Below are 18698 nucleotides of genomic sequence, written 5' to 3'. Positions count from 1 at the left end.
TATCAACTTAAAACATCAAATTTACTGAGTATATACTGGATCAAAGAGCTTAATTATGACTAACTTGTATAACTGAAAGAAATATACCAGCATAAATGTAACTATAAGTGAAGCTCACTTAGACCTGGGAAAACAAAATAAATGAGTTTATTTTGAAAATCCCTCATCCTAGTTTGTTCATTCCTGCCCATTACATTGCCCTATCATATTGAGTAATGTAATTATTCTATCTCCAGTACCAAGCTCAGTGCACAGCATAAAATTGGTGCTTAATCTATGTGGGTAAATAATTGGATAAATGGCATCATACTGTTATGGTCTTATGATCCTTTGTACTATAGTGTACTATTTGGATAAGTGTGACTATATTATGTTTACTTATATACTTGTGACCTGGCAGGATTCTTTTTGCCAGTAAAAGTTAAATTTCTTCTATATAATTTCCCTTTTATTTTAGGAAATAGGACATATTAATATATCAATAATTATTTAATTTTAATATCTAATTTTTGTATTCCCAAAGAAATTGTCACAAAGTGGGAAATGGGATGAACATAAATACAGGTTGATTTTCTGGTTTTACAGGCTATAATATATGAACTTTGGTTTCATTCTAATCCATTTTGTTGTCAAAGTTGAGATTGGTTGGTTCTCTGATTATTTTTATAAAAATAGGTACATTCTTCTTTCAGAATTGTTTACTTTCAGTGTTTAAACTTAAAATATTTCTAAAGTCCCTTTTAAAATAAAAATGGAGTTTTCAAGATATTACATATTCTACGATTAAAATTTATTTATAAACTTACAATTGATGCTTGATTTAGATATCTGTTGTGTTTTCTCTAAAGTAATCAAGTATTTTGAGAGTTTCTTCAATTCTTAGAGTCTAACTGATGCTATTTTGTAACTGATTTTTTTCCCAATGAATGATTTCAAGTAATTAAGCATTTAAGGATTAGGTTGCAGCTTTCAATTTGCTCTTTATTTCTTTTAAATCAAAGATGATAGTATATTCACTTAAGCACTCTAGAAAAAAAATATATGCTGACCTAGAAAAAAAAACCCTTCAGAAAAATGAATTTAAATAGATTTAAATGATTTTAAATGTTCATAGCTATTCAACTTGTCAAACTGTACAAGTTCTGAGCAGAATTTTTATTCTACAATTGAACCATCTTGTAACAAAGAAAATCATTATCTTAGTTATGATTGCACTCATGGAGAAAACTAGGCAAATAAATATAAGTGAGAAATGATCTTCAGATAAATTATGATCCTCTTGATGGTGTTTTCTTATTTTTCTTAAATCTCAGAGTGGTGGCATAGAACAGGATATTAATAAGCCATTGTGTGGCAATTAAAGGTGATTATCATAACTACTCATGCTAATATACATTAAAGGTGAAATAAATCAAACAGTCAGGAGAAAGGTTAAATGTCTTTTGAAACACAAAATATATTTATTTGCACAGCTCTGTAAATGTTCTCTCATTTCTCCTCTGACAAAACAAAAAAACTCTTAAAATACATTCTTCAAAACGTGACATTCAAGGCATTCTTTTCAGGTTACCTGAACCCAACTGTATAAACTCAGTTTGGAAGGAAACTGGTACATATTTGTTAAAGGAAATCACTACACACATATATATGCAGATATATATTAGATACATAAATGTATCTAATTCACACTATAAACTTCTAAATTAGATATATTCATATATTTCCATTTTTCATATAAAGAAACTGGGACACCAGAGGGTAATTTAACGTAGGTCACACAACTAAAAAAAATTTTTAAAAAAGGTTTGAGTCCATCTAGTCTGGTCTGATGGACTGATATCTAGTCTGATATGAGAATACCAAGCTTTAAGTTACTTTTTAAAAAATGTTTATTTATTTGTTTATTTTGAAAGAGAGAGTGTGCACGCATATGAGTGGGGGATGGACTGAGAAAGAGGGGAGAGAGAATCCCAAGCAGGTTCTGTGCTGCCAGAACCTGCTTGGGCAGAGCCCCAACACAAGTCTCAATCTCAGAAACCATAAGATCATGACCTGAGACAAAATTGAGTCAGTTGCTCAACCAACTGAGCCATCCAGGTGTCCCTTAAGCTCTAAGATACTTTCAGCGCTACCCTGGAGACCAAAGGAATCTCCATGGGATATCTGTTGTGCCCCTTACCTTCCACCATAACTCCTTAACATCATATAGGAGACATGATATGAACTAGATGTGAACTAGAATTTTACTAATTAAATTAATCGCTGTTCATTAAATCAAAAATTTTATATGACTAATAAATTCATTCAATGAATGAAAATGCTGGTAAACTGGTTTCTGTGGCAATTAGAATACTTTCACTCTATTTTTTTTTTTCAATTAATTTCTTAGTTACATGGTGGACAAAACCTTTAATTCCTTCTTTAAGGGAAAATTAAGAAGCATTCCCAAATAAAACAGTAAAATTTAAATTAAAATAGTTGGTAGTAGTAGTAAAAACAACAATGATAATAGTTTGGTAACACTATAGCTGATAAGATCTTAATAAGTATAGCCGATGATGGTAGCACCGAATAAATCTCTTAGTTTTATCACTTTAATTCACATAGCCCAAATTTCTTTCACTAAGGCATGTATTTCTTTGCCTCTAGTCTTTTTCTAGCCACTGAAACATTCTTTTCTTTCTATGCTCCAGGCCAGAGAGTTGGGGAATCAATGCTACCTGAGAGCAGGCCTCATCCAACTGATGAAAACTGGTATACAAACTCCAAGTCTGTCAGTTTGCAGGCAGTGCTGATCTGAAGAGTATGTCCTACACAAGTATTCCTATCGCCTATAGTAATATTTAGTTCAATAATGAACTCAACACTGCTCCCTTTTATTTCACTTGCCTAACTTCCTCACTCCCTCACTCTCACTCCCAAGTTAATTGCTTGCACTTGAATCCTTGTCTCAGAAACAGCCCCTGAAGAAATCTCTATTATGAAGTTTAGGTTAGTCTGAGAAACAACACAAGCATTCAGTTTAGATTTGGATTATGAGATTTACATGGAATAGTCTGTTTCATCAGTTTTTAATAGCCTGGGCAGATCTATAACTGTATAAGGATGAAGTATATTTAATATACTAAATGCCTCAGTTCAAAGCTTTAACCTGACATTGCAAGAATGATAATTTTCAGAAAACATTAAATTAAATTATTTTCATTTATTTCATTTAAGGAAAAATTTTAGAAGTACTCATTGTATCTCATTAAAAACTTGCTAACTTGCTTATCTTACTGTTTCAAAGCTTTTGGTGAGGAAACTCAGTAATGTGTGGGTGTGTATGTGTTCAGTGGTATTTCATTCACTTCTATGGTTTGTTGTTTTTGATTTATAGAATTTTTAAATTTATTTACAAAAAAATGGCAAAAATATGCTGCATTGGCAATCAGAGAAAGCTGAGGTAACCAATATTCTCACTCTTAATCATCACAATACAACTGGACAAACCAGGAATTATGATTACCTAGAAAACTTAAAAAAAAAATAGGACTCAATGACTACTTCACTATAGTTACATGATTGCTCAGGCAGTCAAAACTTGTCCATGATAATGGCATTAAGTGATATACATTCAAATTCCTTAGAATGCACTCATTTCAGTGACATGATAAAAAATATGCTAGCATTCTGAAGAAATATATAATTCATATTTACACATATATGCATTACACGTTGGTATGTGTATTTTTTCTTTTTTTTAACATGCATTTTTGTTAGAGTTTATTTTTAAAATAAATTTTGGGTTTATTACTTAAAAATTGCCCAGAAAACACAGAGAGTTCCCATATATACCCCTTCCTTTTACTCCCATACAAATTTTCCTATTATTAATATCTTGCAATAATGTAGTATATATGTCACGATTGATGAATCAATACATTATTACTAATTGAAATGCATAGTTTACATTAGGATGAATCGTTGCTGTTACACAGTTCTGGGGGTTTTGACAAATATATAATGTTATGGGGTTGCCTGGGTAGCTCGGTCAGTTAAGTATCTGACTTCAGCTCAGGTCATGATCTTGTGGTTTGTGAGTTTGAGCCCCGTTTTGGGCTCTGTGCTGACAGCTCAGAGCTTGGAGCCTGCTTCGGATTCTGTGTCTCCCTCTCTCCCTCTGCCCCTCCCTTTCTTGCACTCTGCACTCTGCATTTTCTAGGTAATGAATATAATTGAAAATATAAAATATTTACCTTTTTGTATCTGGCTTGTACCATTTAGCATTAAGTTTTCAAGTTTAATTAATGTTGTAGCATGCATCAGAATTTCACTTCTCTTTATGTTCAAGTAATATTCCATTATATGTATAAAATACAATAAACGTGTGGAAAGTTCAAGGTGATTTGTCCAATTTATTGCTTTCTCATTGGGTATTGTTATGATAGAAATGGAGATACCATATAAACACTGAGAACATGGAGAAAAACAAAACAATATCTATATTACAAAGCATAAAAACACAATCTAAAATCAATGGATTTTTATAAACATTAATTTTATTCTTATTATAAAATTTCTTAGAATTCTTGCAATTGTAGCATTTCATATTTTTTCCTGTTGGACAATCATGACTTTCACATTAAAAATTAAAATTAATAAATAATAGTACAAATGACCAGTTGAAATCTTAATCATAAAATAGCATTTTTTAATTCACCCTGGCTAGTTCTTAGGTCTTTGATCTCTCAGCAAGGGTTACTCTGGTGTCTTCTATGCTTATTCCAAGCCCAGCTATTAGTCCTATGACTATTACTGTAAATTCTTGTTTAAATATATTGTTTATATCTGTTTTGAGCAATTCTCTGGCTGTGATTTCTTCTCGACCTTCCTTTTGTGGAGAATTCCTCCGTCTTTTCATTTTGGCTAAGTTTCTGTTTTTTGCATGTCTTATGAGCTTGTTATGTGTCCTGCTATATTAAAACTACTGCTATATTATTATGTGTCCTACTATATTAAAAAGCGGTTGTACACTGTCTAGTGTCTGGCACTCCAGGAAGTGTTTCTGGAGAATGTTGCATGCACTATGCTGTTGTTTTTTGGCTGCTCTATCTCACTGGTCAGTCCTTTGCAGAGCTCCTCCTTGCTTGCAGTGGTGGAGTGCCTGGACTTTTAACTAGGCGTTCTTTGATTTGTTTGTGGCAGTAACCCTGGGGAGGGGAGGAGGGGGGAAGACTGATCCCATAAAAAGAAAAAAAAGGAAGAGGAAAAAAGAAAACCAAACAGAGAATAAAAAAAAATCAGAAACTATAAGCCTAATCCCAATAGAAAAAAGAAAAAAAAAAAAAAAAAAAAAAAGGAGGAAGAGGGAGAAAAGAAAAAGAAAAAAAAGAATTAAAAAAACCCCAAAAAACATTTGTCTGTTGGTGCCTGGAGCTGGTGGCTGTGCTGGTCTGGAGGAAAAGTTGGTTGCATTGGGTCAGTCACTCTTGTCCCAGTAAATAAGCAGTTGCCAGACACAGAGGGGCAGGGTTTGGTGTAATCTTGCCCCCACTCCACTGAGGGGCTGCTGTGCTGCTTCCTTAAGTCTCACCATGTTGGTGTTGAGGGGAAAAATGGCATCACCCCACTCTCTCCTGCCCAGATCATGAATCTCGACCCAAACTGTTTAGGCAGCCCTCACAGAATTGCAAGGGCTATCAGCTTTCCCTGTTCCACAGTTCTCCTGTGCCTTATTCTTGGTGCTGGGCTGGGATTCAAAACCCCATTTCTTAAGGGACCCAGCACTGCATGGATTGACTCCCCCACTCCAAAGCAGAGCCTCTCCACCCTGCTGATGAAAGGCCTGTGACTGGCCCCTGGCAGGGTCTTTTGTCCTGTGGAAGGCAATAAGCATTCTTCCCAAAGTACTCTATGAAGGGGACCATCCTTTCCCAGTGTGTCCTGGAAATTGCTACACCATGCCATGTACTCCTGGGCCAACTCCCTTGTCCTTGGAGGGTTCTCCTGCTATGGAGAAAGTTGAGGACTTCAAAAGGCTTGGAGCTTCAGCTCCAAAGAGCTGGTCCAGAGAGGTTTGCCTCTTGTGCTAACTCAATGCCATACTTTCACAACCCCTCCCCCTTTCTCTCCCTTTGTCTCTCCACAGAAAGTGTTCTCTCCCGTGTCTAGCTCCACTGTTTTATCTCCTTTAACACACATATGTACACCTGGATCCTGCCAAGTTGTCTCCTTCCAGCTGTGGAGAACCTTGTGCCACTCTGCAGATCTATTTCCTGGGTGTTCAAAGTGATCTGACCTCAATACTGCTGTGTTAGCGGGATAAGGAAAATCCAGGTCCCTAGCTTCTCCACCATTTTAACTCCCTTCCACATCTGCACTCAAGTTCTTATATTCTCTTTTCTTCTCATTTTTCTGGCAAAATCCGTCTTAATTAAAAAGTCCTTTCTGCCTACTCCATGCCTTTACTTGAACTGAATGTGGCTACGAAAAAAATCCACAAACTATATTAAGATAAAGAAATGTATTTTCTAGAACTGCACTAACCAATATGATAGTCACAAGTCACATGTGGGAACTGATCACTAGAAATGTGCTTGGATGGCTATATTTAAAATTTTTAATTAAAATAAGGAACTATATTTAAAATTTTTATTTAGTTTTAATTGTTTTGAATTTGAATTTTAAAGCTATCTCAATTCAGTTACTTGAAAATTTTTAAGTATGCTACAAACAACTCAAATATATAAGTCTACTTTTTCAACCATAAACTTTATTACATATAAATAGTATTTTTCTCATTAAAATTTAGCATTTGAATTGAGGTGTGTTGTAAATGTAAAATACACACCAGATTTGGAATACAGTACAAAAAGCAAGGCATGTAGAATATCCTGCTATTTTTTCTATATTAATTGTATGTAGAAATGATAACATTTTAAACAAATCAGGATCAATGAAATATATCATAAAACTAATCATACTATTTGTTTTTACTTATTTTTAAAAAATGTTATTTCCAGAAAAGTTTAAATTACCTATATGGTTTATATTGAATTTCTATTGGACAGCACTGCTTTGGGTCCTCTAACTATGCTCTCAGTGCACAGAAAGTACTGGTGAGAACTGTGAAGGATGTATGCACAGGGTGCTAAGGGCATGCACTAAGGGAAATTAAATCAGAGTAATGGCAAGGAAATCTTTACAATTGAAAGTGACCAGAGAACACAACTAAACATAAAAAGATATGTTATGTGGTCCTCATTCATTCAGCAACTATTTTAAGTTTGTATTATGTAAGTTATTAGATATATATACAATTATATATTTGGCAAGGTGTGCTTTTAAAACACATTTAGTACTTGCCTCCTCCCCTTCCACTGATGAAACACAGGCCCAAGCCACCATCACCTTTTTTCTATTGGTTTACGGCAATTATGTTTTACCTTATCTCTATGCTGTGTCTCTACAATGTTTCTTCCACCACCACCACCACCACCACCACATATGTGCAGGTGTGTGTGCACATATGTAGATACACACACACACACACACACACACACAAATTCATTGAACAATGAATCTGGAATGAGATTTTTTAAAATATAACACAAATAATCTCACCAATACATCTCAAAACCCTCTAGTGGCTTCCTATGTTCTTCAGAATAAAATAAAATTCCTTATGATAGCCGAAAGATCATCCAAGATCTGAGCATCTGGCTACTTTAGTATAGGAACTGAGATGCTAACCAGACTCAGAACCTTCACTCACAACCAGAAGCCAACATCTTTCTTCTTCCCTCTCTCTGGATCAGTCTTTCCACAGACATGTTTTTCTCAATCTTCTCATGTTTTTGGTCTCTGCCAAAAGTACACCTTATTAAATGAGACTTTCTTGAACACTCTATTTAAGATAACAGCTCATCCTCACCCCATTAATTTGAATCCCCTACTATATTTGATCAAAATCTCAAATACTCCATATTTTATTGAGGTAACCCCACCACCACCTGGCTTTTATGTATGCAAGGTCTTTGAGGGTAATGACTTTTGCCTTTTATTTTTACTGTTGTATCATCACTAACTAAAGAAGGGCCTATTATATAGTGGACACGCATTAAATGTTTTGAAATAATTATTTTCAAAATGGGAGAAAAGTCGGGTATCATGGTGAAAATGCTGAAGATATAGCAGTCAGTAAGCCAACTGGTGTCATCAGCATTTAATCAAGATGGCAAGACTACAAATATAATTATAATATTTCTATTGTTTAACATACATGCATATTTATATTCATTTTCTTTATTACAAATTTCTAAAAGCTAATAAAAATTTTATTTTGATGCTATATTTAAAAATTAAACGTCACAGCGGTGCCTGGGTGGCTCAGTCAGTTAAGCGTCTGACTTCAGTTCAGGTCATGATCTCACGGTTCGTGAGTTCGAGCCCCAAGTTGGGCTCTGTGCTGACAGTTAGCTCACAGCCTGGAGCCTGGTTCAGATTCTGTCTCTCTCTCTCTCTGCCCATTCCCTACTCACGCTGCCTCTCTCTCTCTCTCAGAAATAAATATAACATTAAAAAAATTAAAAATTAAAAGTCACAAGGTGAATGTAAATAACTGAACTTTAATTTTGAAATGCAAACTGATCAAAGTGACCAAAAGGTAAAAATGTTTCTGGAACTCAGTTTAGTACCTCAAGCACCAATGTTCAGACATAATGTTCACATATATAATATTCATATATGAACAGAAATGTTACCTAAATTTAAAGAGATTTGGAATATTTTAAGTCTTGTATGATAACAAAGGTTTTACAAATTCTACAGTTAATTCCATGAACAGAAGGCATAATCCTTTTAAGAAACAGAAGACAAGCTGAAGTTTATGCCCAGCTTGAATAAAGAGAAAAGGGAATAGGATAAGGGAGCTATGAGGAGATAATGACTGGAAAGTAAACCCAGAAAAAAAGAAGCCCAGTAATGTCAAAATAATATAAAGTGGTCATAGAATGATTTAAGTTTAACACTTTATTAAAAGTTTTTAAAACTTTAATATGTTATGTATATATGTGTGTATACATATTCACACACACTTAAAATAAGTATACAGTTTAATGAATACTTACATGCTGAACATATTCATAAAACTACCACTCAAAAAAGAGCTGTATTAGCATCCCAGAACTTTCTCTTTGTGTTCCATTCTTTTTTTTTTTTAAGTTTTATTTATTCTGAAAGAGACAGAGACAGTGCAAGTGGAGAAGGAGCAGAGAGAGAGAGAGAGAGAGAGAGAGAGAATCCCAAGCAGGCTCCACCCTGTCAGTGCAGAGCCAGATGTGGGACTTGAATCCATGAAACCCTGAGATCATGACCTGGACCATAACCAAGAGTCAGATTCTCAACCTACTGAGCCTCTCTAGGTACCCCTCTTTGTGTTCTAACCATTTTCTCCACCTAGAAGAGTAAACATTATCTTGACTTTTGCTTATTTTTATATTTCATAAAAATTGGATTAGGACATATGATTTTGAGTCTTGGTTCTTTTATTCAATAATTTATTTTTGAGATTTTAATACAATGTTGCTGCTTAGTATTGCATCCTTTTAATATAACAATTTATTTATCCATTCAACCACTGATAACTATTTGGATAGTTTTCAGCTTTGAGCTATTGAAAATAGGGGTGTTATAAATATTCTAGTACATATGTATGTGTGTTCATGTATATAGTTTGCGTGTGTGTGTGTGTCTGTGTATGTGCGTACAGTTGATCTTCAAACAACACAGACCTGAACTGTGCAGGTCCACTTACTCATGGGATTTTTTTCGGATAACTACTTTACGATAGTGTAAATCTATTTTCTCTTCCGTATTATTTTTTTTTCTCTAGCTTAATTTATTGTAAAAGAGTAGGCTATTAGTGGTTAAGTTTAAGGAGAGTCAAAAGTTAACATGCAATTTTCTTTCCTTTTTAAAAATATTTAATGTTTATTATTATTTTTTTGAGACAGAGGGAGAGCATGAATGGGGAGAGGACAGAGAGAGAGAGGGAGACACAGAATATGAAGCAGGCTCCAGTCTCGAAGCTGTCAGCACAGAGCCTGAAGCAAGGCTAGCCTGAAACAGACTGCAAGATCATGAACTGAGCTAAAGTCGGATGTTCAGCTGACTGAACCACCCAGGTGCCCCATAAGTGACATGCAATTTTTGACTGCACTGGACTCAAAGCCACTAACCCACCTATTGTTCGACTGTTTAGTGTCCATATATTGACATATATATGTATATATATGTATATGTATACTCACATATACACATTTCTACTAAGCATATTATATATATTCTACTAAATATACCACGGTTGTATATTTGGTAAGACAAATATCATATATCCTCTTGATAGCACTTTGTAGCACAATAGAATCTAAACAAGATTTAGAACAGTGACGAATGTTTAATACATGTTAATTAGTTAGTAGTACTTGTATATCAAATTACTAGAATAACTGTCATTTAGTAAATATTTGAACTCTAGACATGAAAAGGCCTGCATCAGTTCCTCATCAGGCCACAGGCCTCCTCCTGTGTCATTTCCAAGCTGAGTGTTGTTTAAGCACATTGCTTAAAAATTTGAAGTCTCATTTTCCTCATTATAAAATGTAGAAAACATAGGCTGTTGTGAATGCTTAAGAAGAAAGTAAAAACAGACTTAGCACAGCACCAGGTATGTAATGGATGTTTAATAAAAGTTTGTAGTTATTAGCATATGACATAATTAACAGAGCTGCTAATACTATTGTCCTTTACTAACACCATGTCTTTGTAATACACCATATGAATTTAAACAAAGGCCATGCTTAATATCTTAGCTACTTCCCTGGATACAGAGATGTGTTGCCCAAGTAACCAACTATCTCCTAGCAACTTCATGTTCCAATTCCCTTTTAACTTGGAAGTTTTTCAGATGCAGTACTGGATCTTTCTGAACTTCTGGATCAGCTCATAATATCCAGGTAACAGAGAGTTAATATAAAATAACTAGATTAAACAATAATCTCATCTCTTTGACTTTAAAAAAGCATGAAAGACAAGGTTGCTATTCATGCTAAAATTAATACTGAGTGTGTCTGAAAGTAGAGACTCAAAACACTCAGCAGTACTGAGAAGTACATCCTACGGCTTATTCGCTAATTAAAATTCTGCCTAAACTTATATTTCAAATACTATATTTAAACTAAATTTATTTGAAATGAAGAGACATAATTCTTTGTTTAACTAAAGCTCACTGTTGCATTTTCTCAAGGAAAAATCTATAATGTGATGTTCTTTAAAATAAATCCCTAGGTTTTATTAAGGTAGTAAAAATACCAATATATGTGACAGTGAATTTTCTAAGACAAAGGGATTTTTTTTCTTTTATACACTAATAAAAAATGAGGTCTACATATTTCTGTGAGGAATTTTGCGTGTGGGGGGAAAAAAGGCACAACTTTTAGAATATATCTTATTTATATAGCTGCCAAATCTTTCCACCAGCTCTCTCTCTGAAAGAAATGCAGCTATGCCTGGATAAGGTTGATTTTTAATTAAAATTCTGTGTCTTTCAGCAAGTGAAAAACAAGCTAATAGCAATACCTTCATATGACGATATTTAATTCTAAAATCTACTACTGATGATGAGTTTGTGTTAATCATGTCCACAGATGTTAAGAAACAGATATTACAATATATGTAGGTGCAGATATTCTATACTAATAATGAGTTTCAAAAGTACATAAGACATTTTAAAATGTCATATTTAAACTAGAAGTTCAAGCATGGATTTCCAAATCCCTGTCTATTAGCAATTAAATTGATTTTAGCAATTAATTGATTTAACCTTATTTGTTTATTTATTTATTTTCAAAGTTTATTTCTTTTGAGAAAGAGAGAGAATGATAGCATGTGTGGGGAAGGGACAGAGGCAGAGGGAGAGAAAAAGAGAATCCCTAGTAGGTTCTGTTTCATCAGCGTGGAACCCCACGTGGCTGTAACTCACGCACCGTGAGATCATGACCCGAGTTGAAGTCAGGAGCTTAACCAATTGAGACACCCTGGTGTCCCTAACTCTATTTAAAGACTTAATTATATAGGACGAAGGGATACTTCCATGTTTTAGGAGACATACAGGATGTGTCATGATCTTTTTCTAATTAATCTCTTGAGAATGGATCTATTTTTAAGTACAGTGCCTGTATATGAATCATAGTTTTTCTAATGTTAATGAAAAAATCTATAGGGCATATTTTCTTCTTATAATACTAATACCCAATGACAACTGTATGTCGTTGTTTAATAATAAAATCTTAAATGTTTTTAAAAATTCAGTTCCTTACTGCAAAAAACACAAAATAAAGTGTTTCCTATTTCATTAGAATGATAATAAGGCTTACTACCAATTTAATAAATAGATTTAGAATCTGAATGAATATAACTTGCAAGATCTGTGCATATAAGTGAGATTCTCTATACTACATGTTTCATTCCTCATGGTCTTGGACCCTACTCACTCCATACACTAGATTTAAGAAGTAATCATACCTAAGGCTAAAATTTTCTATTTCTATGGCTTCTGTCTTAGAAAAAACTACTTTGCCACCTTTCTGTCCTAATTGATCCCATTTAACTTCAGTAAAGCACACTCAAGAATATCCCTTCCTTTCTCTCTCTTTCTCTTACCTCCTTCCTTCCTCACCTTTCTTCATTTCTATGATTTATATAGAATTTATGGATATCTTGCAGGATGTGTCAAAAGTAGGTCTAATTCCTTTTATGGTAGCTGTGAAGGGAAGCACTCCCAAACATATTCTATTGGGTAGTTTATGTAAGCTAAGTCAGAAGTACACACATTGAACAAAGCTCTGGATAATTTATACACCAGTGAGTTAGGTAGTTGCTTTGGTGACAACTTTTGAGGCAGGATGCAGTTATTGGTAGTTTTAGCCTTTCATTCTTGGGGCAGTGCCTTATGTGATTCAGCAGTATTATTATTAAGAAAGGAAATATGATTTCAAAGCCCCTCAAAATAATTTATGTTTCTTATTCTCCTTTGTGGTTATGGGCAAATCTCTCCTTCTGGACTCCTTCTTGGACTATAAAGTTATCTCTTTATCCTCCTAAATGATACTAATCTCAGTACTCATGTTTCAGAAGTTATTTCCAGGAGCTCAGATTTTATTTAATCCTTTAAGGATTTCTCCCATGTGATTTCAGTGGGATCATACAAAACCAAGGGGTTAGATGTATTGATTCCAGATGACTTTCTGGCATCTTTCTTTCAAAGAATAATTAAAAATCCAACCTGGAATCTCAGTGAACACACATTCACCATCATCTTCATTAGTCAACTACTCTTTTAATATAAAAATCTGGTATATGGTTTTTGATTAAACATGACACTAATAATTTATGTATTGTCACAACAAACATTTATGAAATACATTGGGCTATTTATTAATCAAAAGTCTCAGCATCCTCTCCATGGTTTAGCATTAATAATACAGTATGTTCTGTATTATTTTCTTGTTTTTCTTATTATTTTCATTGCTTTTCTGCATACTGTTGAGATAAAGGAGATGGGTTACAGTTGCATATGCTTAGCATATATATGTTTACATTACAATAAAGCATAGCAAAAAGAAAAAGAATAATAACTAGAGGTTTGCATGTTGATACTTCAAGTGGAAAAGATGAGACATGATATCTAATCTGGAACAGTGTAATTTGAAAAACAATCTTGATATTTTAATGATTTGTACTTTGAAAAAAATATATGGTGTTTTATAACACTAAATATTGAAAGTAAAACACCATATAATTATCTCGACCAGAGAGTACAAACAGAATATAATGACTTGTGATGCTTTAGGCGGAAGGAATGATTTTTCTACGCCTGCAAATATGAAAGCATGTTCTTATTAGTTTGAAGTTTTCTTTTGGTCTTTTTCAAACTCTTCCCCAACTTGCTATCCAAACATCAGTAGGATATTTCCAGCTCAAGGTTTTCATTTTTTTCTTCCCTTCCTTCCTCCTCTCTCTCTCTCTCTCTCTCTCTCTTTCTCTCTCTCTTATTTACCCACTGACTCTCAGTGAGCCATCAGGAAGCCCCTCCATCCAAATAGACAGCATTGAAAAGAAGAGCCACAAGAAGAAACTGGAGTTATCTTTTCTCATCCAAACTGAGTTGTCACATACAAAGAAGAATTAAGACAAAAGTATATTTAGAATTATAATTAGGAAAACATGTGTCTCATTCAATGCTTAGTGACAAAAAAGATTATTTCAGAGGGAGATTACCTGAGGTTTTTATGGCCTGATAATGTATGTACTAATTAATTCCTCTTTGAAAATGTATTGCTTCATGTGGGCATCACCTTAATTTGTCAAAGCCATACATAATCTGCTTCCATACTTTGAAGATTTCCTGGGATGCCTGGGTGATGCATCAGCTAAGTGTCCAATTCTTGATCTTTGCTCAGGTCTTGATTTTGCACTTCATGAAACTGAGTCCCTCATGGGGGTCTGTGCTGACAAGCAGGTGGTCTGCTTGAGATTCTCTCTCCCTCTCTCTTTGCCCCTCCCTTGCTTGTTCCCACTCTCTCTCTCAAAACATAAATAATAAAGCTTCTTCACAGATATAGCTTCACATATTTTCCAAAAGTCTACTTTCCTGCTTATTATTTGCATAGAATAGAAAACAAAATCAATGATTATCTGGTGTAGCTGAAGGAAAATATTATGTCTATTAACTTTTAAAAGGATATGCAATTGATTAAATATGCTGAATGAAATAACATGAAATAAAATTTTAGATTCTAAGAATCTATGCTCATACTGTCTAGAAGGATTATTGCCATCTAATAAAGGCTATTTGAAATTCATATTGAAACTATTATATTAGAATGCATATTTAAAATATTGGACATACATGTTATGAATGAATTTTTAGCAGTAGCATAATGTGTCTGATATTCTAGAATGTAACATCAAAAGTGGATTTATGAAAGCAAAGAATATTCATCAAATAATGCCATAGTCATTTCCTATTCCATGAACTTATTCATGAGGTTGGAAAGCAGATTAACTATCTTATCCTGGGCTAAACCATGTGGTAATGTTTACCTTTAGGATCAGCAAGTGTTTTCTGGATATTCTGGAAGGACAAATATTTGTTTATTTAAATTTGTTTATTTAAATTATTTAAATATTAAATTGTTTATTTAAATGTAGGTTTAAAAGGTCATGGCCTTAGAATTAAATAAATTATTTTAAGTTTAAAGGATATTATTTATTGCAACACATAGATGTTCATTTTTGCCTTATTCACTATGTTCCTTAGTTGAAGACCAACTGTCTGAGCCTCTACTCCTTCTCTCATTACCACAGTAATATGCTTGCAGATTCCCTTCATAGCACTCTGAATCTGGGTGTTGTCATGAGACATTCAGGATTTGTGGATTTTAAGAATTATTTCATGATACTTGCCTTTCAGAATCCCTTTTGTCTTAAATTTTTTAAATTTGAATATAGTTGACACACAGTGTTATATTAGTTTCTGATGTAAAACATAGTGATTGAAACATAAAAGTTATTTGTAATCCTTCTTTGATCAGGAAGAGTTCTGGAGTATTGGTCAGACATAAAAGTAAAGTATATGAACTATGTCTGCAGAGAATTTAGCAGTGTGTTTAAATAAGTTTCGATAGAATGAAGTATGTAGTCACAATATTCCCTAATTCTTTACCTTTTTAAATGTATGCAAGATTATCATTATAGGAATAATGTGTTTCTGACTATGAAATTTTTAAACTAAATATAAAACCAAGAATGATAGAAGGTCAGATACTAGAGTTCATATTAGAGTTGTCAAAATCATAGTCCTATGACTATAGAGTCAGAATTTTAGAGTTGACTGTAGAGTCCACTTACAAATATAGAAATGACATCAGAGAGAAACACATGAGACTATATGTGCTAATGCGTCTTGCCTGAAATGTAAGTACATACATCATAGTAGCTACAGAGCTGTAACAAAACCACTAGTAACACCAAGTGTTCTGATTCCTTACTGATTTCCTATTCAAATGCTACTATGTAGCTATTATCAAAACCACTTACAGGAACAACTAATTTGTAGATTTAGTCATATATATTAGTTCAACATGTGTAAAGAACAAAATATCAAAAAATATTTTGTAAATATTTTCATGTACTATCACTAATTTTGGTCTCTATCATCCCAACTATTGAATTAACAAAGACTGTTGCTTTTTTTTTTTGTTTTTGAATTTTAAAACTGATTTTCTTTTAATCATAACAAAGCCAGTATTTCAAACAGTTTTGCAAATTTCCAAAATTCCCATTTTCAAGTGGAAAACCAGATCTAATAGTCTTAAAGTTTCATCATTATCAGCAGAGATACCTGATTTAGCAAAATTGCCAACCAGCAAGAAGGGATCTTCCCTTTCCAACAAGGTGGCTGAAACCCAAGACAAGAGGCAGAGAGTGAGTAGAGGAAAGCGTGACAAGAGTAGTTTTGAAGATTCTGACTTGCTGTTTGATATTAAAACATTCAAAGTGTATGTCAAAGTTCAATAAACTCTCCTAAAACAGATATTTACCCCTCAATTTTAATGATATTACTGAAAGAAATGAAAGAACTTGAGACCTTTGCAGTATTTGAAGCATGTGATGCTATACAGGAAGAATATTCATAAATCGTTGCATTTTGTAAGTAAATTCATTATTAAAAATTAGAAAGTAGAAGGAAAGAGTCATGCATTCATACTGTGTCTCCTATATGAGTTATAACGAATAATGAAATGTAGGTCAGGGGAAGCTTCCTTTATAAAAATATTTCAACATTCCTTCTGTCCTCTGTTCTCATGGTTCTGGTCTCAGCATGATCTTTTCTTTTTCATGAAGGGTATAATCAATCACACGTTGACATCTGATTAGTTTTTCCTGCTGATAAAGTTTTAGTGTTGGAATAGACTCTTCACTTTGTCCATTTTAGTTCAAAATGACAGTACTTCCAATATAAGTCTAAAAATATTTTGGGTGTCTTCTAGATGATTTTAGGTTTTAGTTCACTTGACAAAGGGTAAAACCACATATCTCTTCTAGATTACACCCTTCTGTACCTTGGGGCTATGCTGAGCCTGCTGAGATAGAATACCCTTAAGCTTCTTAGGAGCACTGTTGTTTGATTGCAAGGATGTAAGATGTTTATCATTAATTTCTTTAGAAAGGATTTTGTTTTATTGAAAGGTACTCTAAGATATTACTTTTAATTTTTTGAGGGCTTAACAAAGATTTTTATAATCACACTCTCAGCTTCATCTTTAGACCCTGTTTGCCTTGGCATACCATAGATTTAATGTTTTCTCCAAAATAATTTCTTTTTTTAAGCTTATTTATTTGGAGGGGTGGGGAGAGAGAGAGAGAGAGAGAGAGGGAGGGAGGGAGAGAATGAGTTATGGGCAATGATAGGAGGAAGAGGATCTAAACCAGGCTTTGTGATGACAGCAGAAATCCTGATTCAGGACTTGGACTCATGAACCCTGAGATCCTAATCTTAGCCAAAGTAGGATGCTTAACCGAGCCACGCAGGCGCCCCAACTCCAGAATAATTTCATAATATGAGTATATTTTGCCTGCCAAAGAAGGTGAGAAACTGCATAATCATGAAGTTTTGACCCCCTTTTTCACAGTTTTCCCCTCATTCTTTCTCAAAAGTTTTTCCTTGTCCTCTTGCATTTCACGCTAAAAAAGTGAGAAAAACAACAACCACTACAGTAACAGGTGGCATTTCTCTGGTTGTTAATCTCCTTATCCAGATCACCCAGTTTATTAGTTATATTTTCTATTTTCCGTTTAGCTGTAGGCAACAGAGTTGCTAAACTTTATTCAATGTTTTAAGTTCATTCATTTATTTGAGAGAGACAGATACAGCACAAGTGGGGAAGGGGCGGAAAGAGAAGGAGAGAGAATTCCAAGCAGGCACCACACTGTCAGCATAGAGCCTGATGCAGGGCTCATTATCATGGACCTGTGAGATCATGACTTGACTCGACTCCAAGAGTCAGATGCTGAACCGACTGACCCTACCAGGCACGCCTAAACTTTCTGCTACTACATAACAAAGATCTCCTTGTCTCCAGTTTCAAATAATATTTTTATTTACCTTCTGGAGAGGTCTACTCTACACCATTCTTAAAGTCCAAACCTCTGCAAGAGGTGTGTTCAAGGTACCCTAAGCTTTCAATAAACTCTCCTCAAGACCATTCCTGCAGTTTAGGTTGTAGTTGTGGTTGCACTCTACTTCCAGATACAAAAAATGATGCTAGTTATCTATTGCTGCATTAAAATCTATCCCACACTTTTTCAGATTAAAACAAGAAACCTTTATTAACTCACCTTATAAGGGTCAAGATTCTGGGAGTGGCTGTTGAGTTGGGGGTTCTTTTCCAGGGTCTCTTATGAAGTTATGGTCAAGCTGTCATTTTAGATAGCAGTCTTTGCATTTAAGGGTTGGTGGATCTCCTTCCAAGTTCATTAATGTGGTTTATGGACAGAGGTTTCATTCTCTCATTATGTGGGCCTCTCAATAGGGCTACCAGTGATGATTCTGCATAGTGAGAGATTAATATTACAGAAAGGGAGAGAACTGAGAT

At 34.1% G+C, this 18698-nt stretch overlaps 1 long non-coding RNA gene across 1 annotated transcript in view; it reads left to right on the top strand.

The window, feature by feature from the left end:
- The window catches only part of LOC144217998 (uncharacterized), a 28662-nt gene that overhangs the window by 3527 nt on the left and 6437 nt on the right, over positions 1–18698 (top strand). Inside the window, exons 2-4 of the long non-coding RNA XR_013331018.1 lie at positions 2694–2803; positions 9996–10166; positions 10941–10997. This is a non-coding gene — a long non-coding RNA (uncharacterized LOC144217998). The remainder of the gene's footprint in view (positions 1–2693; positions 2804–9995; positions 10167–10940; positions 10998–18698) is intronic.

Source organism: Crocuta crocuta, unplaced genomic scaffold (assembly GCF_008692635.1).
Source record: "Crocuta crocuta isolate KB4526 unplaced genomic scaffold, BGI_CrCroc_1.0 scaffold300, whole genome shotgun sequence".
Lineage (NCBI taxonomy): Eukaryota > Metazoa > Chordata > Mammalia > Carnivora > Hyaenidae > Crocuta > Crocuta crocuta.
The sequence above is the reverse complement of the archived record's forward strand: the minus strand, read 5'-3'. Positions and strand labels throughout refer to the sequence as shown.